Consider the following 27,741-nt stretch of genomic DNA (forward strand, 5'->3'; position numbering starts at 1 on the left):
AGATTATGTGCTACTCTTACCCCCAGGGCTTAACAAATATGTTTATCTAGCACCAGTTTTGAATATGAAGGCTGAAAAATAATTTTATTTATCTGCATTTTTTTAAGTAAAGTATGTCTTATTCACTTAATGTTATACGTATGTGTTTTTAACATACTGTAAGTTTAAAATGTTTAAATGATAAATCAAAGTTTTTTTTAATTAATTATCAAAAAAGTCCAAAAGTGTAAGAAAATGATCTAAAGCAAACGGATATAAAACATAATGAGGAAATATAAAAATACAACAGTGAATCAGTATCTGGTGCAAAACACTTCAATAAAACAAAAACGAGTGTTTTCACAACTGATATTGCTTCTCCAGATCTATGTTAAACGTGAATCAAAGCATTTAAATATACAGACCAAACAAACACATTAAAGCCAATTAATGCTTTAAAGCCCTAGATCTCAAAGCTGGTTTTAAGGGGACATTACCATTAAGCCCCTTACCTCTGTTCGCAGCAAGAATATATATCCATTTAATTTCTAAACATTCAGTATGTGTTTCTACATCTCCACCTCTTTTTGATAACCTTCCCATTTCTAAAGCCATAAATTTAAACATACGTGTCCCTCCTACTTTCACCACATATCTAACCAAAGCATTCCTTGTATTTCTTTTGTTAATGCCATATATATGTTCTATAATACGATCCCTAAGATGTCTAGTGGTCATACCAACATAGTGTGAACCACAAATTTCACATACAGCCAGATGCACTAAATTACTACTGCTACAATCAGCAGACACTTTATTCACTTAGTGGATACAAAAAAGTATTATCTGTCCTAATGTAGCAACAAATGCTGCAACCCCACAGGCATGTGTCCCACATCTATCCCTCAATACATCCTTACTAGGATGACCGACAGTGAGGGGTTTATAACAGAGCAATTTTTTTTAAGAGATGCATTATTTTTAAAAATAAACCATGGTTGTCCAATAAGAATATCTCTATACTTGGAGTCCGACATTAAAACCTTCCAATGTTTCTTAATAATAATCAATGGATGTCAATCCTATATGTGATAAGTAAATCGACATCCTAAGATGATCATGTACCGTATCCCTCACACATACATCAGTGTCACTGATACTAAAATGGGGTCTAGCCTATCGTGGCAATAAGATACATCATTCTGTGCCAACCCAATATCAAAGTCTGTATAGCCCCTCTGTTTGAACTCCTCTGCCAGGGCATCAAAGGAGGTGTACATATCACTATCCTCATTATGTAGTCTTGCTGGCCTTAAAAACTGTCCCCTCAATGTTCATCTTAGTCATTTTCGGATGCATGCTACAAGCATGTAACTTATTATTTACCTTACAGGATTTCTTAAAGTAGCAGGCATTGTATCATCAGTCTTCTGAATGTATACATCCAAGTATTCAATGCTGCTGTTAGATTCATTATACGTAAAACTCAGAAAGCCCATAGCACTCTCCAAGTACCTAACAAAAGGTACAAGCTCATCTGCTGTACCACCCCAAATTAGGAACACATCTACAAAACAATTATAATACAACATTTTATCTGTAAATGAATTACACGTATTAAAAACATATGAAAATTCCCACTGAGCAAGCATCATGTTTGCATAATTATTAGCGCACATGGTGCCCATTGCAACGCCCACCTTCTGAATAAAACAAACAATCAAACATAAAAGCATTATTCGTCAGTATTAATTCAAGAAAAAAACACAAAAGTTCAACCTTCCAACCATCATAGTCTGAATGTGTTAAGTACTGTCTGATAAAAAATCAATCCCAGTATCATTCAGAATTTCAGTAAATAATAATACCACATCCAAGGTCACCAAGATGCATTCTATCCTGTTATTTGATTCAAACCAGCCTGCTAACCTCTTAAAGAAATGCTTAGTATCTAAAGATAGTATCAACTTTCTCCATAAGTGGTCGAAGTTGTTGCTCAACGTAAATTGAGATGGGTTCAGTAGCCCAACCTCTCCCTGAAACAACTGGTCTCATAGGAGCTTTATGCACTTTTGGAAGTCCATATATGACAGGTATCTTAGGACGCTGAATGCTAAAGTAGTCATACATTTCTTTAGTCACACTCCCTTTCAGAAATAAATCATACAGATCTACATTCAGCCTATTCACCATAGAGGAGAGATCTCTGTATCACATGCGGTGTGTGCAAAGTGCATAGTCATCCCCTTTGGAAAAAACAAAATACACACAAACTACCATAACCGTAGTAGTCTCCTAAATACAGAAAATGTAATAAGGGATCTGGGGACCCAAGCAGATTGTAATCTCTCCTTAGATAATCATATTGCCAGTGGTTAGAAAATCCTTCTATGTGGCCCACCTAATCACAAAAGGGTTAGCATCTTGAACAAAAGAGGTTAATTGTGCCCCTCTACTCATCACTCATCAGACCCATCATAGAGTACAATGCCCCATTTGGGATGTACCTTACAAGACACCTGCAACAGCTGGAAAGACCACAGAAGTACCTCACCAAGAGGATAACTGGCCTCAAACAGATGCCCTATGCAGCCCGACTGAAGAAATTCCAGCTGTACTCTGTTGCATACCGCTTATTCAGAGGCGATCTCTGCCTGACATACAAAGCCATGTCCAACCCAGAATTGATGGACATGCTCCACCTAAAAAAAGAAAGAAAAAAAAAAATCCCCAAGAGCCACACGCTCTAGGGATCTAAACCTCACCACAACTATAAATAGGACGTGCTGGAAGGATAGATTCCGGTCCCAGAGACTCCCCATGCTTTGGAACAGGATTCCAATCCAAATTAGGCAGAGCCCCTCACTAACACTCTTCAAGAGAAACTTTGACGAGTGGATGGGAAACAGAAAATTTAACCCCAGGGATCACTGCAGTGGCTCTGCTGGACAGAAGCACAGGGAACTAATGGCTCTGCTAGACAGAGGCATAGGGAACTAATCTAAGGGGGTTGACGAAAGCCAACACATTCTGGCTAGGCTTATAGATGCCCTCGGCCAAGTATTTACTTATGTGTGCATTGAACATACTATGCATAGTCATAACATATTCAGCTGTATCCATTACAACAAGACACACCCTTATCAGCAGGACATATATAAATATCATTGCGTCGAACCAAATCATTAAGTACTGCAGATTTTTCTTTACTCAAATGATAAGGTCTATTTGAAACCCTATTTTCACAGATGTTAAACAATTCATATATGTCATGCTCATATAACTTAGAAAATGCTTCATCCAAGGGGGGATTCTAATGTTCTACTGATACTGATGTGCTGTCTTTTTGCTTCTGGCAATCATAACACTATTCAATGTTAATTGTCCTCTCTGCAGATTTAAATATCAGTTATTCTAATACATAATCAATAACGTGTGTATAGTTTCTGAACAGCTCTAAAAAAGCTCCTATTTTTAGTTCATAATGTTTGTTTAGTTGTTACAAAGGCATGATCCTTTTCCTCTTTTCACTGCTCATTTCGTTTGCAAGCATACAATTCTCATCCAGCCGTGTCTTTGTACTTGCACTGCTTCAGCCATGTTGTTAGCTTGTCTCTTCTTTTTTCTTACAATAGTGTTCTTTAACCCTTCCAAGCTCAGTTTTGATTTCTTACTTTTAGCCTTTCCTTTCCGTCTGTTTTCTACCTTCCCTGATGGAAAACTGATGTTATTTTCTGTAGACTGAATGTTTTGCGATTGAGCAATGTTATACAACAGATTACACAGAATGATAAAGCAGAGTCATTTTTGTATATATACTCTCTGCATTGACAAATTCCCCCCCCCCCACCCCCAGCTATTTGTGGTGAACTTTTTTCCCCTTTTTCTTCTACATTCTCTGGATCCACAGATTACTGAATACTTGTATTTCGAATTCCAAAGTTGTAATCAGCAATGTTTAACAGGAGTAGAATGACTTTTACTGGCAGAGGACACTTTCTTTCCTAAATCCGTTTATTAATCATCTCATCAGCCCTGTCATTACTCTACATAACATTTTTCCAAGCTGTGCCAACTGCACCAATGTAAAGCATCTTCAGTAAATCTAGATTTACTATTAACACTAGTAAGCAAATTATCCAACAGTTGGGATGAGGAGGAAGAAAAGTCTCCATTGTTATCAAATGTTTATATATTTATACTGAATGTGTGTGTGTGTGTGTGTGTGTGTGTGTGTGTGTGTGTGTGTGTGTGTGTGTATGTGTGTATAAATATATAGTTCCCCTTTATAATCTTGAAATACTAAAATCTCCAATTTCAGTATCCCAAGACCATAAAAGGCAAAACTTCAAAATAGCAAAAGTGCATAAGTGCAAATCCGAATATCTCGAATTGCGTTTATGCATGTATGCTATGTGAAGTGCTTGGCTGGAATGGGTGAGTGAGTGTGTGTGTTTTTCTAAGTTGTACATGTGGGTTAGGGTAGGGAGGTGGAACTATGAGTGCGAGTGCTGTGTGGTGTGTGTACATGTGAGGGACTGTAGAATGTCTGGGTGTGTTTCTTACTTTTCTGTTTGTGCGATCTCGGAATTGGTACAAATAAGTATGGGGGGGTGTGGGGGGCACAGCCCCTCTGCTTACATGTAGTGTAGGGTTGTATAGTTTGTGTGGTGTGGGTAGAATGGTCTGTGTGTTGTATGGTGTATGTATGTTCGTGATTGTGTGTTTCGTGCTGTTGGGTTTCGGGAGTGTGAGTCGTTCGCATTTCTAGTTTCAAGATACTGAAATTCAACATTTCAGTATTTTGAGATTATAAAGGGGAACTAATATATATATATATATATATATATATATATATATATATATATATATATATATATATATATATATATATATATGCACACACACACAAACACACATATATATCATACATATATATGTGTAACCTTCATTTCATCGACAGCTCATTTCACTGACAAGCAAATCAGCAAGACCAATTCACTGAAAGTTCATTTCACGGACAACTCATTTCGTCAGCAGTTATATATGGCCTGTTCCCCACTGTAGTGAGATTATGGAGTTAGAATATATAGGGGGGCACAGCCCCCCACATACTTTGGTTGTATATTGTTTTCTGCAAAACAGTTATTCATTGCACTTGTAATTATCCATCTGTATCGTTTAAAACGTTTATAATATATGTGGGGGGCTGTTTCCCCCACACCCAACCATTACTATATATTCTAACTCCAGGATCGCACTACAGTGGGGAACAGGCCATATATAACTGTCGACAAAATGAGTTTCAGTGAAATGGGTTGTCAGTTGAATGAACTTTCAGTGAATTGGTCTTGCTGATTTGTCGGTCAGTGAAATGAGCTGTTGAAATGAAGGTAACCCATATATATGTATATAAACCCATCTATATGTATATATAAAATAAATGAGAGAGGGGAAATGGATGAATGGGCGCACACACACACACACACACACACACACACACACACACACACACACACACACACACACACACACTGGGCAAGATACTTGTGCTTTAACAAATCACTAATGGCATTCTCATTTAAAGGATCTATTCTCAACTACAAACAATTAAAAGAATTTTAAAAGAATCAAAATCAATGACCACAACATGCAAAGAAATTACACCAAGTCAAAATTATATGAGGAAAATCACACAAATATGCAAATATTAAAGTACACTAAGCTAACCTTGTAGAAGTAATTCATAAAGTACTCACCCTGACCTACTGTACCAGCTGTGCCAGTCACACTAAAAGATTAGATGTCCATTGTATCTTGCATGCTATTAGTTAAAATCGTACCTCATTATAAAATGAGAAAAATCAGAGAATAAAATATCAAAATAAATCTTCTCTTACTAGTCAGTTGCACAATAAATCACAAACCATCAATGGATGGTTTCAGATAAGGTCTGGAGTGTTTGAATGTCAAATGGTCCTTAGAGGTGTACCAGTCATCATGGGGAGTGTCCACAACTGGCATACATGTGGAGTATGAAGGCAAGAACTATGTTAATTATAGCAAAATGGGTTTTGATGCAAGGCCAGTTTACATCCAAGACAGAGAACAGTACTGTAGCCTAGATGGAAGTTAGCTACAAATTAGGCAATTCTGTTTTAGTTTTGACATAAGCAACAGAACTGCAGATTTGTAAAGACACTGGTACCATACAGATGGGAAAAACAATCCCTTGCACAGGTGTTCATTATGAAATCCAAAAGAATATGCAGCAGCAGAAGTCTAGATGGTCTTTGCAACTGGAGAATCACAGATAAGTTACGGTTAGGGAGGGACTGATTTGGCTGGCATGACCCAAGACTTGTCACTAAATGCCTACCTACAGGTCACTTTCTTAAAAGGTCTTGATGTATAGCAAAAGTAGTCTCTCCGATTTTGACAGTGCTTTATACTGCATTAAAGGGTCAGAAAACTTAATGCAGTGGTACTGTAACCATACAAGATTAATATGTCTGATTTTAAATGGCAGGGATGATCCGATGAAGTAATATGACTAACACTAAGGCACTGATGTGTTGAATTATTCACAACAAACACTCGATACACTGGTCTAGACTAACCCTGTACAGAAAATAATCCACTACACTGAATGCAGAGAGATGAAGAAGGGATGAATTATTTCATGCTGCAAAACTGAGCAAAGTAAGAGGGGATTGATCTAACATTTCAGAAGGCAGACATTAGAAGGTAATCCAAGAAAATATTAAAAATGATGCCACAGTCTTCTTTCTATTGATCTGCCAGTGTGAGCAGGGGGTGATAATTAGTTGCATCAAGCCGCAGTGATTAAAGTGGGGAGAAATAATTGTTGACAAACTACTCTAGGTAATGATCAGGTCTTCAAGCATGAGTATTTCAGACTTGATATTATCTTGAAGCCAACAGAATTTTGTGGGTGGGTGGGTGACAGCAAACACTAAGAGTAATACATGTTATAACAGCAAGCTTTTTAGAAATAAGTGCAGGATTCCTCTCACATGATGCAGTGACTTGAGAAGGTTGGAGAAAACTGTTCCTGCAGAGTGCAGCAACTAACAGTGCTTTTTGGGCTCATGCTGGGGGAAAGTACATCAATACCCTTCTCGGAGTGAAGCAGTTTAAGGTACTTTAAATAGGTCTGCAGCAAATGATACCCAGCTCTAGGTAGTGAACTAAGAAATTGATTTTCCAAATACCAACATTACAGCCTCCCCACAGCAGTTTGATCAACTTATGATCTCTGCACACACATTACAGTTACCCCTACCCATTGCAACTTGGTTCTTCGCATCCCATATACTAAACACAGCTCTGCCCATATTTACTTACTTATCTACCATAGTTAACCACTGAACAGCATGGATCTTTTCTTAGACTCAGTAAAAAAGTAATATTTGGTTAACGGACTTGCTCAGTCACACCAGAGGCAAATGGAGGCGGATGGAATAAAATCCTGAACATTCCTGGTATAAGACAGTGCAACTTATACTTCCTTCTTGTAGCTGGGTAGTCAGAAGAAAGCATTCTCCTCCCACTTGCTGATCAGTCCCTGCCACATACAATTTTGTACACCAACAAATTATCCCATACTACTTGGTGCCTGGTACACCATAAGCAACACATATACCCCATGCCAGTATGATGCCCTGCTCCATCAAAATTATAGCAGAGTATGCCAAGTCACTTGCACAAGTCCTGAACAAATGAAAAAAATTCATGGACATTCACACTTAATTTTATTGCTTGAATAGAGTGGGAATGAGAAGCAGAACAAAATGATGTCTAACTACTCATGTAGTGCTACTCACGTTTGCACAGTGAACAGAAAGGTGGAACTGATAAGATACATTCCACACTGCCTGTGGCATGGCAGGCCTTGCCCCTTCACCTCCCTTCCTGTTCTGCTTTCATAGCACCCAAAGCCAAAGATTTTGGGGAATAATGCTGCCCCCCCATGTCCATGGACTGTGATAGCAGCAGATGCTCAACTTTGTACAAAGCTTCACTGATAAGAGTGATAGACAAGATGCACTGTGCTGTGCATGAATACCACTAACTGTAGTAACAGACAGGATGCACTGTGCTGTGCACGAATACCACTAACTGCAGTAACACACAGGACGCACTGTGCTGTGCATGAATACCACTAACTGTAGTAACAGACAGGACGCACTGTGCTGTGCACGAATACCACTAAGTGTAGTAACAGACAAGATGCACTGTGCTGTGCATAGCTTACAGCACAGCTTCTTCATGAAGACCACTAACTGCAGTGATATCAAAAAGCTGATGTTTAACAAGCATTAACAACTCTTCATTTTTAGTAGGATAAAAGGGTGAGCAAATTCCATTTGTAATCCACCATTAATAAACAGCATGTCCTTTGCTAGGCAATGACAAACATTTCACAATATTTCTCCAAATCCTTTGGATTTTTCTCTGAAATTTCAAACAAGCACACGCCAAAAGTACATCCAGTCCTATTATATCTTGCTGTTCTTATCCATGTAGCAAAACACTCTCAAATACACAGACACAACAAATAAATACAAGAACACCAGGTGGTTCTGTACTGGGTATTTTCCATTTTTCTTTTCAGAAGGTAAAAATGTAAGACAAAGTAAATGAGTGCAGATTAGGAAGCACTGTTACTTCCACAACAGAATCAATGATGCTTCAGGGGACCATATCACTTATGGTACTCCAAATGCAGTCTCACTTCTTTTAGCTTTACTCAGTTAGGGGTTGCCACAGCAGAACAGTCTGCAGAATGATTGGCAGTGGAGTTTTACAGTGTCGAGTGGCCAGCCCGATACCCAACCTTCCACAAAAGGCACATACATGCACAAACTCATACCTAGGGTCAATTTAGAATGTCCAATCCACGTACAGCATGTCTTTGACATGTGAGAAGAAATCAGAGCACCCAGAGGAAACCCACGGGACCACAGGGAGGACATGCAGAGTCCGCACAGAAGGCACCCCAGCTGAGTATCAGACTGGAGAACCTCTTGCTGTGAGGTGGCAGTGCTAACCTCTGCACCACCAAGGGCACCCTCCAAAAGCAGTCTCACATTTAACAAATATAATACACCTGCAATGTTTTGGAAAGAGATCTGAATTTTAGTTACTGTATATATATCAACTTCACTTCATTACAAAATAAATAAAACTACTTGAACTCCTGTGTCATTTTTGTTAATACAAATATATTCTAGCACCTTGGCTAACTCCAAGGAGAATCACTGATCTGCAGACACCAGTTAAATATTTTAGTGCAGCTATTAATGCATACCTATAAAACTCTGTCCAAAAAGAGTTACACAAAGAGGGGCAACAAACTTAAAACGATATGTTCAAGTACTAGACAATTAGTCTGCAAACCACTACAAGCCCATCTAAAATCACTATGCATGTCTAGTCAAAAACTCTATTCAAAAGTTGGAAGTATAGCTGCTCCCAATCACCACACAGACAACTTAAAAACACAACAAACGGAAAAATAAGAAAACCACTGCCTGTGGTAAAGAAAAAGCACTCACTTTAATGTAGCCACACTATAAAAATATAAACTAAATTAACATACAAATTTCACGGACTAAGCGCTTTCGCCTGATAAAATATTAAGGCATCATCAAAGTCAGTGAAAACATCTTTAAGCTCCATTTAAATAGCACCAGATCTTAAAGTCAATCATTACATCATTTCCTGCCATGTCAAATTATGTAATATGAAGAATAAAATATCTAATAAATAAATAGTAAAAATTTTAAAACAGTTAAAAGTTAAAAATAAAATATCTGGAATGCAACTTTAGCCTGTTATAAAATGGTAAATGAAACTAATCTTTGCAAAAGGTAGATCATGAACACTTTAAACCAGATAAAACATATTATACATATTTATTTTTAACTTTTAACGGTTTTAAAATTTTTACTATTTTATTCTTCATATTACATAATTTGACATGGCAGGAAATGTAAAGATTGACTAAGATCTGGTGTTATTTAAATAGAGCTTAAAGATGTTTTCACTGACTAATGATACCTTAATATTTTATCAGGCGAAAGCGCTTAGTCCGTGAAATTTGTATGTTAATTTAGTTTATATTTTTATAGTGTGGATACATTAAAGTTAGTGCTTTTTCTTTTCCACAGGCAGTGGTTTTCTTATTTTTCTGTTTTTTCTATTCAAAAGTTCATTCTAGCCTCAAGGGCAAGACAAGATAGACCAGGTAAGACCAAGGCAGTCCCATCCAATCATCTAAGCTTATTTTGGGGGTGGCAAGGGTGCTACTACATTTGACATATAGTAGATATTTGTTCTAGAAATGAGGGTTATGTTGGGGTATGAATCTATCATGCCAATATGCTTCATTTGTTGATGAAGATACATTTCCTTTAACAATGTATCAGGGGGTACAGTTTGTTCTGTGAAAGAATACGAGGTGAGAGATGGCCAATCTTTCATCAAAAGGCTAAATACAGATATCCACACAGGAATTTCTAGGAGGTGAGGTCTGGCTGCCTATCCTGATAACCAAGAAAAAATCAGTGACCTCAAAAATCTTAGTTATGAACTTCTGGGGTCTCACAAGTTGAAAGATGTGAAAATATTTTGCTTACCAAAATGAACTAGGGTAACATTTTTCAAACTTAATTTGAGGTCATTGCCCTTGCACCAATTGTTAATTTGGTCTCCAGTGAAGATCAAATAAAAACAATGAATGGCCAGAGTGTTGGCCTAAAGGTCTGAAAAATATATGCTAAACAGAACAGTGCCCAACACTGAGCCATTTGTGATACCACTGGTACCTTTTTTGCTTTCAGAAGTGGTACCCGAAACTCGACTACACAGGTTCTGTCAGACAACCAGTTAGCTTGCCACCATGCAACATAAGGATTTTTACTCAGATTTACAAGTCTGTCAATAATGCCTGCATGGGGAATAGTATCAAAGGCCATGGACATGTCCAGATATGCCGTATGTGCTGTATACCAGCTATGTACCGATTTGGTTACATTTTTAAATGAATTAATGAGGTTAAAGAGGCAAGGTCTTTCCTTTGACAAAACCAATTGGTGAGGGTCTAGGATTGGGAAATTTTCACTGTCCAGATTAATGAGGCCTGAGACAATACACTCCATAGCATTATATACGAGGATAATGAGACCAATAGGTTTCTTGTAACCAGGCACTGTGGTTGGGCCAGCCTCATGTAATGGCATTACAACTGCAGTTTTCCAGGACTCAGGAATGTAACCAGTGGAGAGGCTTGGATTAAAGAGGTTAACCAGGCATTCAGATAGGCCACACTGACACTAATAATCAAGCAAACTGATATATCAGCACCCACTGAGGTGCTCTTATCTTATGAAAGAGCTGTGAGAACTTGTTCCATAGTAATTCAAGTTGGTCACTGGGACTGTGGAAGCTGAGAAATAGCTATGGTTCATAGGTTCATAGTTCATAGGTTCATAGTTTAGTACTAAGCTAACTGCCCTTGCGAGCCATTTTAAGCCTAGCCAATTATCCCTTGTGAGACTCAAACCCTGCACCTTGTGTTTGTAAGGCAAACACCTTAGCCATTAAGCCATTAAGCCACCCTCCCAACCCCTATGGAACTGAAGATGGCAGTAAAATTTATACAGTATTTCCCAGCTAGGACATTAGCTAATTCCTTTAAATCACAGTGAGCATTATTACATTGAACTAGCTCAGAACACTGTAAGACCATCATGTTTTTAAATTCCAGACATAGTGTAAAAATAGGGTTTATACTTATTTTGGGCTTTAGTAACTATTTTAAGTTTTTACTAACCTTTGCACTTCCTAATGGTTCTCTTAAGCTTTTTACTAGTTTGTGCACAAGTTCTTTAGGTGGACAGAACAAGACCTCTTATAAACATTAAGCAATTCCTCTTGTTATATAATTTAATTATGTGGGTATTCTACCATGGGGGTTTGTTTTTTTAAATTTCTTACATTTGTTGCAACTAGGAACTAAATTAATCAATACAAGTCATTTAAATGGGAGTAGAAATCACTGGAATGGGCAGTAGCTTTAGCAATAGGATCCAAAGAAGGATTACAATGGGATTTATTTTAAACATCAAGTAAATGAAGGCATTTCCTTTGGAGAAGTACCTAAACAAAAATCTATTTACTATGGAAGAACCACCAGTTTTAAAGGAAAAGGTCACTAACCTAGTCTGATTTAACAAGACTGGGCAAATGAAATGGAGATCTGCAAGCTGTGGCCATATTTATGAGGATTAGATCAAGGATACTGTGGCCCCGGTCAGGACAGTTAACTATTTGCAAAAGAGTTAGCATTTACAATTTAAAGGACATAATGGGCATGCTAACCATTGCAGTGCGGATCAACCAGTTTATTGATGGGCAGTAGTCCCCCAGTAGAAAGGGGTAGGGTTTAATGGGGATTTAATTTAATGTGATCAGACAGTTATTGTGCTTAGATGATAGCATAGAAGGTGCTCTGTAACTAGCAATTAAGTAGTCATTAGTCTTATTTATGCTGATTGGCCATCTAGAAGTTCAAACATAGTGTCCTAAGGAAAAGTGTTATGAAGTGATGACCTGACGAGTACTGATATTTCCTCAAAATTAGTACATCTGAAGGAGTGATAGGCACAATATCTAGAAAAAGAGGGAGTGCTTTCATCACTCTGAAACCATGACAATATAACTGCAAAATATATGAATGGATTCAAGTTGCAAGAGAGCCTCAGATTCATACATTGTTTTTAAGACTCTTGACATTGAGTAGAGCTATATTAAGTTGATCCAAAATAGAATTTGCTAGGTTGGAATGTCCATCAGATGGACTCTGCCTTAGAAAAAAACACAACAAAAGAAGTACTATTGGGGTACCACAAGCTTTATCTAGAACATGAAAGCCTTGGTAAGAGGTGCAGAGCATCCCTGACAAAAAGAAGGCTTCTCAGCAATCACTGGCTACACCAGCTATATAGACAATCTTGTCCCTAAATCTCAGCATCGTTCTGGGTAATGACTACCTTCACAAACAAACTAACATCTTTTTCACCTCTAGAGGAAAATAAGAATCTGATATTCACATGTAATATCTACACCTGGTAAAATTTTATCTACTCCCAAAACAGTATAATTTTGACTCAATATAAGCTTACACTTACATTAGGAATCACAACATCCGGGAGAAAAAAAATAACCTTTGCTTACCTCTGCATTCCTTGCTCAAAGCATAAATGGATTATTTGAGATTATGAGGGACATACCTAACCACAGGTCCAAGCTCTAAACAGCTTCATTGTGACATCCAGATTCTCCATCATTATGAAAAATACATGAAATTTGCTCAGGCTTCTTAATTCTTAAAAGATTACATCAGCAGCAGTTTGAATCTGTTAAGTTACTTTGACTTTTATAAGTCTGGAAATGGCCTTTCTGGGCTTTTTAAAGGACATCAAAATTAATTCATAGTAGTAAATATTTGCACAAAACATTGTACTCTAAATTAAAACGAGAGAAGTCTTGGTAAATTAGCCCCACAAAAATAGGGCTAGCAGGTACAGATTCAGAACACTGTCTCTGATACTCTAATATTTTGGGTCCAATGCTATTATTCTCTGTCTGTGTGTCATGAAGGGGTGAAAAAGAAAGCTATTCCCCACCCCCCAAAAATACAGTTTGCATTTTAAATCATCCCATCCTACACCTAGGTGAAGATAACCGTGAAGTCATATTTTTCCAGATGCTTCCTCTACCTTATCCTTGCATGTGAAAGAGTAAATAAAAAAAAAAAACAGTGCCAGAGAATGGGCAGGAAAGAGGAGACCTAGAAACTAAGCAGATAAAGAACAGAGATACAAAAACAAATTAAGCTGATACTAATTAAGAGACATTGCAGAAATTGCAGACTGAGGTAAACAGAAAGGAATGCCTTTCAAGAAAATGAGACTATAAAAGCACAAAGGAGGATGGGTGGAAAAGTCTGAACATGTATATAAAAGTTAATTTAGACAGGTATTACTGCAAGATATTCAGATTAAATCCCATTGCGAAACTGTTGTAAGACGGTTACTATTTATCGATCCAGCATACCAATGCTATGGATATCGGTTGATAAAATGGGTATTTTCTAAAATGGGAGCTGTAAGAAGGAAGTCTTGCAAAGTTATTGCTATTACTAGGGGTATATTTCAACACAAGTACATTTAAAGAGAAGAAACACATGTCAGGTGTAATTAAAACAGTGCTTTAAAATTTAGTGAACAAACATATAATGTTTTATGTTTGTGGTGTGCAAAGGCAAAGGAATTTATTTTCCATATTGGAAAGAGGATACATTAATGTAGCTATTTTACTCTCGGCACATTGTGCTGATGTGAGGTATTGCCAGCTATGCCAGGAGAAATAAGGCAGTGAATGTGTAACATATGCCAGCCTAGCTAGCTGGAGTTTTATAAAGAATTGTGTCATTTATTTATCACACTGATTTGTACAGATGCTTGTGCTGAAAATGTATTTGTAAAGCTGCTTGTGTTAAAAATGTGCCAACAGTGGGTCCTGCTGGACAGAAAAGAAATACAAAACAGTCCGACATACAGGTGTAACTGTTGAAATGAATATATTGTAACAGAGGATAATCTCAGTCCAGCTAACTTTAAAAAATAGTCTAAAATTACCTTGTTTAAACCATAAATATTATGTCTTCTAGTTCTGACTGCAGCCAGAGACAAAATGTCTGAAAACCAGAAGTAGGAATTCTACTGTTTTGTCCTTAGGGGTGAACTAATTGCTACTGTGGAAGTTTTGAAATGGTTTTATAGCTTCCAGATACTATAACATATCTCTGCAAAGCTCTATCTGTATGAATGGTAACATGTATCTGCTAGATTCTGGTTCAGTTTCTAGTAAAGGGGTACTGTGGGAACCAGATTCAGCTGACCAGATGTATGTGATGTCATTCTGCAATCCAGCACTGAAATGATGTTTTAATACTAGATGAGACAGAAGTCTCAGGGCAGTCTGTTTTTGAAACCTGACAAAAGGAGGGCCACTCACCCACTTCATCTTGCCTTGCTTTAGTAAGTAACCAGAGCATACCAATTCTTTAGATCAGTCAGGAAAATATAGTGAGATTAATTAAGTACTGTTTTTTCTGTGTGTGTGTGAACCTTTCCATCAGTTATTTTTAATCTTTCCTGTGACTGAAACTCTGGTGTTTGCAGTAGAATAGATAGTTAGTATTTTCCTGTTATTTTTTCATTGTGGCTGGTCTTTTAGAGAATATTTTAACCTTTGAGAGAACTCATATTTATTTGGTGACACTGTGGCCAGTCCTGAAAGCCTTGCTGCATTAGTCAAACACTACCATCTGTATTAGTATTCATTTTACTCAGTATAATTGTGCACCCTTTAAAGCCAGCCACTCTAAGGTGCTTACAAAGTGTTTTGGTGGCAGTGGAACTACATTATAGTCTGGGCATAGCTGGTACGTCTGTGCCAGCCTTTCCCAGGTGAGTGTGTATATGCAAAAATCAAATCTCAAAGTGTGTGTGTGTCAGCAACATGGAGCAGGGACACAGCACTGGTTTCACAGCAAGGGTGGTTGGCTTGAAACACTCGGCTGAAGACTCAATTCTACACCTGTGTCAGTGGGGAGTCTTATGGGGGCCTGGAGTGGGAGTGTGAGTGTGTGAGAGAGAGAGAGTGAGAGAGTGAAAAAAAACAGCCCCTGGACTGTGTGTGTTCCCTGTGTGATCTTAATGGAAATTGTGTTTGGCGCAGAGAGCTACATCTGGAAATACTGCGCGTATCTACTTTTGCTCAAGTGAACGTCCCTCACCAATGCCAGTGTTGAGGATTCAAGTTACTTGATTATTGGCCCAGAGCAGGGACGTCACTACTTTCTAAAATGGGAGTTGTAAGAAGAAAGTTTTGCAAACAGTTAGCATTTGTATTATTGGGGGCTGATGTAACACAAACATGTTTAAAGAGAAGAAAAAAACAGAGGTGTGGAGTGTGCAATGGCAAGCGAATTTATTTTATATATTGGAAAGAAAGGGTACATTAATGTGGCTATTTTACTCTCAGCACATCTTCATTTAACATCTTATAAGGGGGAAACTAGGTTTTATGAACCATATTTATTAACTTATTGTGAAAAAGGGCAGTTTGTAAATCCAAAGAACAGCAGATAGCACAGAAGCTAAAAAGGTTTGAAACTACGGAAAGGCTTATACTTTGGTAATAATGCATTCCTATACACTAGAAATTGATATTGGGAGCAAATGTGATATCCTGAGGGTATGCGGGGGGGTTATAGACATGCTAGAAATACATTCCAAAACAACTCTGAATAATACTCATGGGCAAATGGTAAATTAAGATTCTTTTTACAGAAAAGGGGGAAAATGAATTACACAGATTATACTTCCTTTGTGTAACAGATTAGCAGTGTGTGTGTGTTTATTTTACACACACACCCCTAAATAATTCTTGTAAACTTGTAAAAGGCTTGTTAAAAGAATATGGAGAAAAGTAGAACCTTTTTGGAGAGAATAATGCAAATACAACAGAAAAAATATTTTGGGACAAACACTGAAGAACAAAATAAACACTGACACTTAACTATGCTTATTGTACAAAAAAAATCTTTCCCCGTCATTGCACTGATAAAGACAAAGGGCATGCCTAAATGTACTGCATAATGTAGACCAGTTCCAACAATTAAATACCAAGACATAGCATGTCAACTACAGTAGCACCATAAAGATATAAACAAAAAACAAACATGTTTTTGATTTTGAGCTTAGGATAAATAAGTTTCTTTGTGATGCCATAAACGTTTGCTCAATTTGCCAAGTTAAAATTGTTTGTGGTTCAAAGCACTTTCAGTATCACATCCATATATTGGAGGAAAACTATTTCCAGTAAAATGAAAGCAAAAAAAATGATGTGACAAGCTATCATTGAGGATATCAAGTGTGTATGTGTGTGTGTGTGTGTGTGTGTGTGTGTGTGTGTGTGTGTGTGTGTGTCCGCTACTTGGAGCATCAGGAAGAGCTCACTTGCAAATTAGTGTAGAAGTCTTCAAGGTGATTCTGATGTCTGTAGGCGGTTTTCTTTGAGGACCAATTTCAAGAACACAAATATATATAAAAAAAAATGATATTTTTATTTTTTTTTTTTTTTTTACATTCATTGTTTACCAGGATAGTCCAACTGAGCAAAACCCATTTTCAAAGGGGGCTCAGGGAGAAAAGCTCCAGAACTACAATTACAAAAAGTCTGACAAATGTTTATATGAAATTAAATAAGGGGTACAAAAGTAGGATGAGAAATTATACAATTCTATTATTGTTGAATGCATTTTCAGTCATCTGATGAAACTCATCAGCACAACAAATACTCATCTCTGTACTGGTTTCAATGCTTTTTCTTCAGTTCTCGCATATCTCATGTCAAAGCATTCACTATTTTTTTTTCAAAAAATCTTCTGAATTTATATATGCACACACAATTTTTTGCCTTTATGACTAACAAGGGTATAAAATTGTACAGGACATGCACATTATAGGTATAAAACAGTGGAAGTAGCAGGCATAATTTTAAGAGGATTGTGTTTTGAAAAGGGCAAAGAAAAAATAGTTTTGAAGTGAGTAAGGCTTCATTAATTTGTCAGTTAAGGAACTGTGCTCCCCACTGTCACTGAAAAAGTGACAGCACAAGAACTTTATGCCTATTGGCAACATCAAGAATGAATTTCTACAACTTTTAAGTGATCATGTAGCACCAGTTTTCTTAAAGATATTTGACTGTTGAAGGAATATAATGGCAAATGTCAGTCATACCAATCTTCTTTTTGTTTAAAAGAATGGGGTGCACAAAATTGGGGAACTAATGAATGGTAAGCATATCTGATGGAAGACAGCAAGAGTCTAGTAAAACTGTGTTTAAGTAGGTTATTACAAAAAGTAAGCAAATGTTTCACTAGCTCTGTTCTGTTGTGAGCAGGCCAGTCAGTAGGTAGGCTTGGCTTCTGTTATGGGAAACAACCTCAGAACAAGAGGAAGCGTGAAGTAAAGATAAGTGTTAAGATAAGCAGAGTTTTTTAGCACACCAAATTCATGTTCATAGGTAAATACTAAGCTACCAGTCTACAGACTATTATAAGCCTAGCCAATAACCAGAGGTCAGAATCAAACCCTGTACCTTGCATCTGCGAGTGATACCACCAAGGAAGAATGATGTACAGGAAAACAAAAACTATATTGGGGCTATAGAAAAACGTAAATGATTTCATTTAAGACAAGAAGGGATACAAGACATTACTCTGAACAAAAATGCAAAGCGACAGTAAAGAGGCAAAAGCTGACTGAATGAAACCAACAAAGTGTGGTGGGGGGGTTCCTGTTAAAGTTTTAACCCATATAGTTCTGGACCATGGAGTGATATGCCTTCCTCCATAGAAATGCCCAAACCAGTCACCTTTATAAGGATTTTATCAAAGAGCACAACGAACCTTCTGAGTTGGCATGAATAAGAAAATGGATGGCTTTTTTGCTTCCCAGAAGCTACTACAAAGATGTATACTTTTTTTCCATGAAAGTTTTTTTTTTGAGAAAAAAAGCGGAGGAGGGATTGCACAAAAAAAGCCAAGATGCTACAGCAGTCAAAAAGGTGGCATGCGCAGTCAGATGAAATGCTCATCAGGAGGCTGCCTGATATACAAGTTCTTCAACATCAAGGTTGACCAAAAGGGTGTTAACTTAATACAGGTAAATCATAATGGGTTTACGCAATAATGCAGATATTATGATAAAAGGGTATTATGAGAGTTTGTTTTTTTAACTGTCAGAATAATCACTGTTTTTTTTAAGACTCATGCAAGAGAAGGTTGTCAAGATTCATAGCTCTCAACCTGCAGACACTGAAAACAGAACAAAGACCTTTAAATATTAATTGCATCCAGCTTAAATCTGGACATCTCATTAGTATAAACTTTTAATACAAAATAGAACACAACTCTACCTGATTCCAGTAGGAATGTACGATAATACTCACGTTTAAAACACACAGTGATAAAAATGATGGAAAATAAGCACATTAACAGAGAGAGAGTGAAAATCTGTAGACTTTAATGAAATGTATTGCAAAATTCTATCACATAAGATCATTTATTGCTGCATCAGAGAAGGGAGATTGAAAATGTGTGTCCTCTCTCTTTAAATTATTGGAGTCACTAGTATGTTGGTTATGTAGTGTGGGTTTTCTGTGTACTTGACAGCTTTAAAATTCACAAGTGATGAAGTGAAAAACTGTATCAAGGGGTAAATCAAGTCCAGGGGCAGCCCGTGCTATTGGACTGCCGGACTGCAGCCCCCTCAACTGTAAAATAAAGAAAAAGTAATAAAATAAAAAGAAAATGAAAAGATAAAAAAAATTTAAAAATTGCAGACTTTCGTGCATGCACACTAGTCTGGACTGCTGCCGAGACAGTCTGGAGCATGCACAGAGTGTCTCAACAGCAGACCTGACTGGGAAGAACGGAGCTCCCAGCTCGCTGGGGATGTCAGCAGCGGGGTCTGTATTTGCGCGGGTTTTCGTAGCATAGGGATGTGGAGTGGTTTGCTACAAGATCTACTCAGCAGCAGTGGTTTGCTACAAGATCTACTACAGGTGTGTGTGTGTGTGTGTGTGTGTTATACTGGTGGTGTGGTAGGGAATACCTCAGGCTTGAACCCTGTACCTTGTATGCAGGTGTTAAAGACCTGAATTTCCTACCCACCACCATTTGTAAAAAAATTGCAGATTTTTGCCTCATAGTTGATCTGATCTGTTCCTCATAATATATGTGGTTTGTAAATGGTGCAATGTTTGGTATTTGATGGTGCAGTGGTAGCATTGTTGCCTCACAGCTGCAGTTTCTCAGGTTTGATTCTTGGCTGGGGTGCCTTCTTTGTGGGGTCTGTATCTTCTCCCTGTGTTTGTGTGGGTTTGCTTTTGTGTCCTCCCATGTTACAAAGACATGTCAGCATTATTTCTTCCTGGGCCTCTGCTGAAAATTGATTTCTGGTCCAAGTCAGACTGTCCTGATTAACAAATGTTAAATAAAATTGACAGGCATTTGAATTTCAGACTTCAGGTTTCTGAATGTTTAATTCCTTACATATTTGATGGTGCAGTCATGCAGTGGCAGTATTGTTGCCTCACAGCTATAGGTTTTCTGGTTTGATTCTTGGCTGGGGTGCCTTCTGTGTGGAGTCTGCGTGGATTTGCTCTGGTGTCCTGCTATTTTACAAAGACATGTGTCTACAGTATTTCTCCCTGGGTCTCTGCTGAAAATTGTTTTTGTTCCGTCAGAAGTAAAATTGACAGGCATTTGAATTTCAGACTTCATATTCTTCAGAAAATACATAATAAAACAACTTTTTATTCTAGCAATAAATATATAGTAACACAACCTTTTATTATAGCAATTTTCTAAGTTTATAAGATGACTATTTGAAATTTGTCGTTATTTTTAGGACTGTATTACCCTGTTATTGGCTTTGTCCAGGTTTTTTGTGCTAAGGTTGACAGCTATGGCAAGAACTGAATTCACTGAATATGTTTGAGGGCTGTATTCCCGCATTACTGGGTTTGTCCAGGTGTTTTGTGCTAAGAGGTTGACGGCTATGGTGAGAACTGAATTCATTAAATGATAGCCATTTAAGTTTCAGCCTTCCTCTCTTTCACAAAGCAGGTGATTTGGTGTAGTGGTATGTTGCTCTGACTGTTTTGCACAGGGACCATGGCAGTAAAATGTATGGTGGCAACACAGCATTTTTCTTTTACAAAGCAGGTGATTTGGCATAGTGGTATGTTGTTCTGACTCTTTTGCACAGGGACCTTGGCAGTAAAATGTATGGTGGTAACACAGCATTTTATTCTAGCAGCTTTCCAAGATTATACAAGTAATGTTTAATGTGTCCCTGGTTTTTGCCCTTTTGACCCACCCCAATAAATTTGGCTTTTTCCAGATTTCTTGTGCTGCGAAGTTGAGATGCAGTTGAGTATTGAGTAGATTTTACAAGGAGCTGAGAGCTGCAGGGGAAGAGAAGTTTAGTGCTGATTATGCCAAGTCAGCTCACATTGCTAATAGCACAACAGGTTGTGTACTTGCTTTTGATGCAGAAGGTTGTTGGTTCTACTCCCATAAGGGGTGAATGCTGCTGTACTGAAAGTTAAGATACTAACTATAAGCCTGTTATCAGTTTGCCATCCATTTCCTATTGCAATATTACTAGCTTATTTTTAATGCAATTTAGGCAATTTATTCCTCAGGGGCATCAGACACTTTATTTTTCGATGAAACCATGAAATATAAAGGAGATTGCTAGCAGCAACCTCTTCATTACAGATTTATTTAACGTGGAATTATTTAGATGACTTTTTTACTACTTCAGAGATTGTGCATATTTACTGATAATGGTGGACTGTAGAATTGTGCATATTTACTGATAATAGTGGACTGTAGAAGTTTGAGTAGACTTTTATGATGGAAATGTTCTGAACTGGGCAGTTTTGTCATTGGTGCATGCGTTTTGTTTCATTGTTTACTGGAAAAATGTTCAAAGCAATAGGAAGGTGTATCAAAGAGCACATGTATGTTTCATATGCAAGGGGCCTATGATTTGAAAATAGCCCAGAATTAATCTTTATCTGCCATGGGTAAAATGTATTTTCTTTGAATGTGGGTTTCAATGAATGTGAGTTTCAAGAGCAGAGAAGTTTTAATGCTAAGTTTGTTTAGCAGACGTCTTAGTGATTGTGCTGTAAAATGCTAAATAAAACTTTCAAATGAAGTCCAAATCATCATAGAAGTAAATCAGTATGCACATTAGTGTTTATGGTAAATGGAGTGAAATAGCCAAGTAATGGATCATTGGAATGGCTGCAGGGGGAGGCTCCATTCGACCATGGTTTTGTGAGGGGGAAAGGGCGGCAAACTTAGGCAGTCCCAGCTGAACCATACCTCCCAACTGACCAGGTTTTCAAAGAATGAATAGATTTTTTTGCTTCTTATTTTTGGTTTGTTCCTCATACAATTTGTGGTTTTCTGGTAAATCATTTAGGAATTAAGACACTAAATAATGACACACTGAGTTTCAGACTTCATAACCTTCAGAAAAATGCAAGCTAAAGTAAGACCTGTTCTATTAACTGTCTCAGTTTATACAAGAGCAATTTTTAGTACTGTTTATATGTTCCCCCAATATACTTGGCCTTGTCCAGATTTATTGCATTAACAGGTTGAGAGGTACATGCAAATAAATTGCTTTATAGAATTAGGCATAGCCAAACCTCTTAACTGTCCCTGATTTTGGCTCAAAATGTTGCTCTTCCCCTAATGATCCCTCCACAAAATAGCAATTTTGGAAGAAAACATGGAGGGTTTATAATTAAGAAATAACTGTAATAATCAGTTAGATTACTTTTATTTCAGAAATGCATGTAGATTCTTTTATTTTGTCAGCTGCTCAAGTTAGCACTACTAATATTAAAGTGTCCCTTCTTTGACAGGCTCCCAGCTGTATTGTGTTGCTATATTTTTACATCACATTTTGGTCCATTTTTCATAAAATTGTGTTTTTTTGGCAAATTAGTGACAAATCATTAAAGACTGAAGTTAGAAAATAATGACAGACATTTGAGTTTCAGATTTCATACCATTCAGAAAATTCATACTAATGCAAGACCTCTATTATCTTTCTAAGTTTATAATAGCAACATTTGAAAAATTGTCCTTATTTTTGGGCCTTTGTCCCATTTCTTTGTATGGTTTTGTCCAGATTTCTTGCTCTGAGGTTGAGAGGTATGACAAATGTGTGAGGGCCATCACAAGTCAGCCAGAAACATTTCAAACTGTGACATACTTGTTGCACCCCACTCTCCCATGTAATGACTCTGGATGTGTCGAAGCAAGGCAAGGAGTAGTTATGCAGTATAAATGTGCAGAGTATCCCCCCCATCGAAGGTAGACACAAGTACTAGAGTGGCTTTTCTTCTGTCCTTGATTTTTACAGAATGGTCTGGTTTCTGTCATATTTTTTGTACTGTTGATTTATGCTTATTACTCAAAGTGCCTGTTGCTCTGTGTTTAAGTAGCAATACTTAATGACCATCAGGTAAGCTTAAGCTTGGCTGAGATTGCAAGATGCAAGTAAGCTTTAATAAGCATACTGTTAAAGAATTGCCAACATTGAAAGCCTTTCTTTTGCCATGTAGAGAATACTTAACTAGATAATGTAAGCCTTGGGTATTGAAATGCATATGCCAGTATTTGTAATAAAGGACAGGATTACATTATTTTAAGAGTCTCATTACACTTGGAGACTTCCAGTCATCTCTGCAGGCTTTACTCGTAAACAGAATGCCAGTTGTGTGGTCCATAACCTGTACAGTAATCATTTTAAGCAATGTATCTTGAGCTTATTTCTTGTTTGCTCTTCATTTTTTTACTTTGATCATGTTTTCCCCATGAAACAAGTAGATGTCAGGCAGCAGGTCTTTTTTTGGATAAGGAACATTTTTACAAGTGGGGGCATCATAGATTTCTACTTTCAGCATGTTACTTGGTACTTTAATAAAGCTGAATATAAATTATAATTAGAACTGCAGTGCAAGAAGTGGTTTGAGTTGAGTGCTGCTTGTTTTTCTTATACTTGATTTTGACTGGCATTCCATTAATGTATTTAAAAAAAAAGTAATTTATTTTTTCATGCCTCACAACCTTTTTTGTTTCCATCTAGATATTAAGCTGTCATGCAGTCAATGCATTGAAATATTTTTATTCTTCTACACTTCATTTTGTCTTGATTGGACTCTCATAATGACGGTTTGGCACCCAGGACAGTATATTTAGTTTTTGTGGTTTTGAGCATAGCTCCTCCCCTTTCTAGTTGGCCACACCCCTTCCCATTGACCCCACCCATTCAGATGTCTCATGCAGCCCCCCCTTTGATTTGAAGTCACCAGCCGCCACTGATCAAGTCTGAAAACATGGACAACATGTGCAGTGGTAATTTCAGGACTGAAAATAGGAACATTCTTCTAAAGTAGAGGCATAATTGAGAGGTCTGTCAGGATCCAGTGGACTCAAACATACATTTCACTGCCCATGTCATGTGAAAGCATTCTAAAAGGTAAGGAATGAGTGAGACAAGATATATCTTTATGAAAATCTAATACATAAAAAGGTATAAGAATGAGAAATTGTGCCAGATATTAAACTTATCACAGTACTCAAATACATAAATGTGCACTTTCTCTAGGATCCCACTTTTTGAATCATGTATGTGTGTCAACCCGAGAGTTTCTACAGAAATGTGAAACTTCAAGCTGAAATGTAAGCAAATTAGACATACAAAAATGTAAAATACAGCCATTAGACAAATTAACAGCAAAAGTAAGAATGCAGCATTACTTATCTATGAAAACAGAAAACTGGGGGACATGAAAAGAATAATAGTATGTTAATACTGTTTTGGGTCATTTTTAATCTGATGTACTTTTCATTGCCGAGTACCATAGGATCTCTCAACAGAATTCTGAATTACCATCAGCTCAGGAAGACCGATCTTAATCACATGCAGTGTTGGTAGTGCAGTATCGTAATAGTGAACCTAGTGTGTTGATTGAACCCACAGCCGGAGTATGCAACCTGCTACATCAAACCACTGGAACAACAATATTAAGACACTGTCCTATGAAAAACACTTTCAGGAGTTTCTTGAAAAGATAATGAGCATTCATATTTACTACCTTTCATTCCCCCAGTGCTGTGTCCCTTTTTGCCACAGCCATGTACACAGAACCATTTAAATCCTCCCCTCTAATGCACTTACAGAAATACCATCCTGAGTATATTTCAGTTATTAACTTATGTATCAGTAACACTTCCACTATTCTGAACGGCACAACAGTAAGTGGTACAGTGTAGATAAAGAAGACATCAGCAGCATGTTTTCTCCAAAATATTTGTATTAAAGACAGGAGAAAAGGCAAGATTACATAACAGATGTCTCAACACAGAAATCTAAATTTTCAGCAAAGACATAAAACAGTTCAGATGCTATAGCATTTTCAGGCTAAACTGCCACAAAAATATGCAAAGTGAATTTAGGTGTGTGTTGCTGTCAATCACTAGTTTAATCAAATTAATACATTTATATGCCAAAAGGAATTCTTGCTCTCAGACATGACTTTTTGTATGTACAGTTTGCAAACATGGCATTAAGATTAGCAATTTCTTAACTCACACCGGTACGGTTCTCCTTAATTTATACATTGTTTCATTCTATTTCCTGTCAAATGTCTATCAATTTGATTCAAAGCTTTGTTCTCCCCTTCCTACCTACATGTGTCAGTAGGCAAAGCAATGACTATGGTCAGTAAAAAAAGGCAGATGTTTTCTTCACAAAATACACATTAATATAAAATCATCTTGTTGAGTGAATACAATAGTCTCACATGGTTTGGCACTGTCACAGGATGTGTAACTCAACTACAATTATTTTAGCCCTCAGATTTATTGGCGTTCTTCATAAAATCAAACCTTAACTAAGCCTATACAAAGATCCCGTCACTAACTATATAGGATCTAGTATACAAATATCTTCTACTGGGAAACATAGGAATGTTCCTTTTTATGACATTTAGCAATTTTTAAATGGCAATTGCTAGAATTTGTAATGTGCAGAGGTTAAGGGTATGCACAGATGCTAAAGTAAAAAAAAAATAATCAAGAACTTGTGTTGGGCATAGCTACCAATTCATAAAGGAAGATGTTTTAGAAGTGTAATGCAAAGCATACTACTATACCAGTTCTAGCAAGCACTGTACATTCCCAAAACGCAGTGACCTGCTATGGAGAGAGTGTCAAGTGTATTTATACCAACTCCCACTTCTTAAAAACTTAGATAATAAAGTGCAAGGACAGAGGCGTTGTGTGTGTGGCAGGGAGCCATGTTTGAAATCTAATAATAAACTGCAATATTTATACAAGGATGATATATTTACGGGACGGCTGAAACCACCGAGGGCCATTTTCCATGAAACAGTCCTTGGGGAAAACTGCAGACCAATAAAGCAAGCAATAATGTACAGAATTATCTGGTAAACGATAAAAAAAGAAAAAAAACCACAGATAATTTATTATGTACTTGTGGGGGAAAAGTACAAACTGTGTATTCTCCTTATTAGCACCAAGCTAACCCAGTAATAAAATGTCTTTCTACAGTATGCCAAAAGGCAGTAAGACTACCGGCCGAAGACGCCCCCACACCTGTTTTCAACTGCAGTCAATAAGGGCTCTGGCTACTTGCCCATCCAAGAGGCAGTGTAAAGCTTTGTTAAATTCATCAAAGTCAAACAAATCTGCGAAGAAAACGCGAGCTGTCACTAGGCTGAAACACAATACAAACAAACGGTGTGCCTTGCCACCTTGTTGCTGGTGCAGGGGGACTTCTCTGCAAGAACCTAGATTCAGCCTGCATCACCTAAACTTAATTCTTATTTATTGGTTGTTCAAGTCTCACTGCCTGCACCACCTACCCATTCACTCAAACTGATAAGGAGTTAAACTAAATTATCTGCAAGTTTGCAAATAGTCACTAAAACTGCCGGAGTTTAACTTTTAGTCCTCGCCCCTCCAGCTAGCAATCTACAACCCCTACCCCACTATCAACATTCTAGAACCATCATCTTAGCACCTTCAACCCAGCGATCTTTCTCCTTCCCTGTTACAATGCAAACTATACAAAGTTTACTTTCCCACGCCACTTCTCCGGCTTTTATATAAATATGTTAATTGAAGTCACTTACCCTTTTATGAAGGTCAGACGTAAGAAGCGAACTAGAAAGCCCGTTTTTTGCTGCCAGTAAGGAAGGGCGAGTCACTATTTTTCACTCTGCTAATTAAGCTCAAGTGGAAAACGTGCGCAAATCGCCTTAAACTGCAGCGGCAGCAGTTAGGAGGAAAAAGTTAACGCAGGAGTTCTAGGTTCGCCTCCCCAAACCTTCTGCAGATAGTACTAAGTATGCAGTAATTGCGCCTTAGATCATCGGCCCGTGTTAGAGGCACCTGCAAACTCAAGAGAGACACCCCCTCCCCTTGCATGGGATGGCGGGAGATGTAGTCTTTGGTGATATGCCTTGCCTGTGGCAAGTCTGCTTAAGTCCAGTTGGCACTTGTCAGTGTTAGTACACACCGTACTTTCCTTAGTAATAATGTTGGTTAAAAACAGTTCATAATGTTGTGCTTTGCTTCCGGAAATTCTGTATTACTAGCGAAGTCACTAAAGTAATACGTCTGTAATAGCTGGGAGTACTAACCGGGAATGAAGCGTTTAACTTCAATAAAGCTGCCTTCTGAGCCCATCAAATCATACCTTACAAGAAACGTTTCTCAGTTTTAAAAACTACACGTTTCTCAATGTTCCTCATTGAAAGAGTCTGTCATTCATTCGTTACTAAGAACTTTTTTTTTACTTAATATCAATGGTAAATAATTATGAATCATGTTAATTCATCAAGAAATGCTTTGGAAGTATAAAGCAACTTCATTTTAACTACCATGTGAGCTTCCTAGCTGAAGCTGTTAATAAGATGTTAGTGCGTGTTCCACATTTTGCCCATTTGTTTCACATTATGAGAGGAAATGTCCCACAG

General features: G+C 37.5%; 1 protein-coding gene across 3 annotated transcripts in view; it reads right to left on the reverse strand.

Moving 5' to 3' along the window:
- Nucleotides 1-27,163, reverse strand: part of TFEB (transcription factor EB) — a 1,305,476-nt gene extending 1,278,313 nt beyond the window's left edge. For all 3 annotated transcript variants that reach the window (XM_044076758.1, XM_044076756.1, XM_044076757.1), the window contains exon 1: nt 26,896-27,163. The gene's annotated coding sequence lies outside the window, so the exon portion shown is untranslated. The remainder of the gene's footprint in view (nt 1-26,895) is intronic.
- Nucleotides 27,164-27,741: the final 578 nt, after the last annotated feature.

Source organism: Protopterus annectens, chromosome 7.part0, assembly GCF_019279795.1.
Source record: "Protopterus annectens isolate FY-2018-M chromosome 7.part0, PAN1.0, whole genome shotgun sequence".
In the NCBI taxonomy this organism is placed as follows: domain Eukaryota; kingdom Metazoa; phylum Chordata; order Ceratodontiformes; family Protopteridae; genus Protopterus; species Protopterus annectens.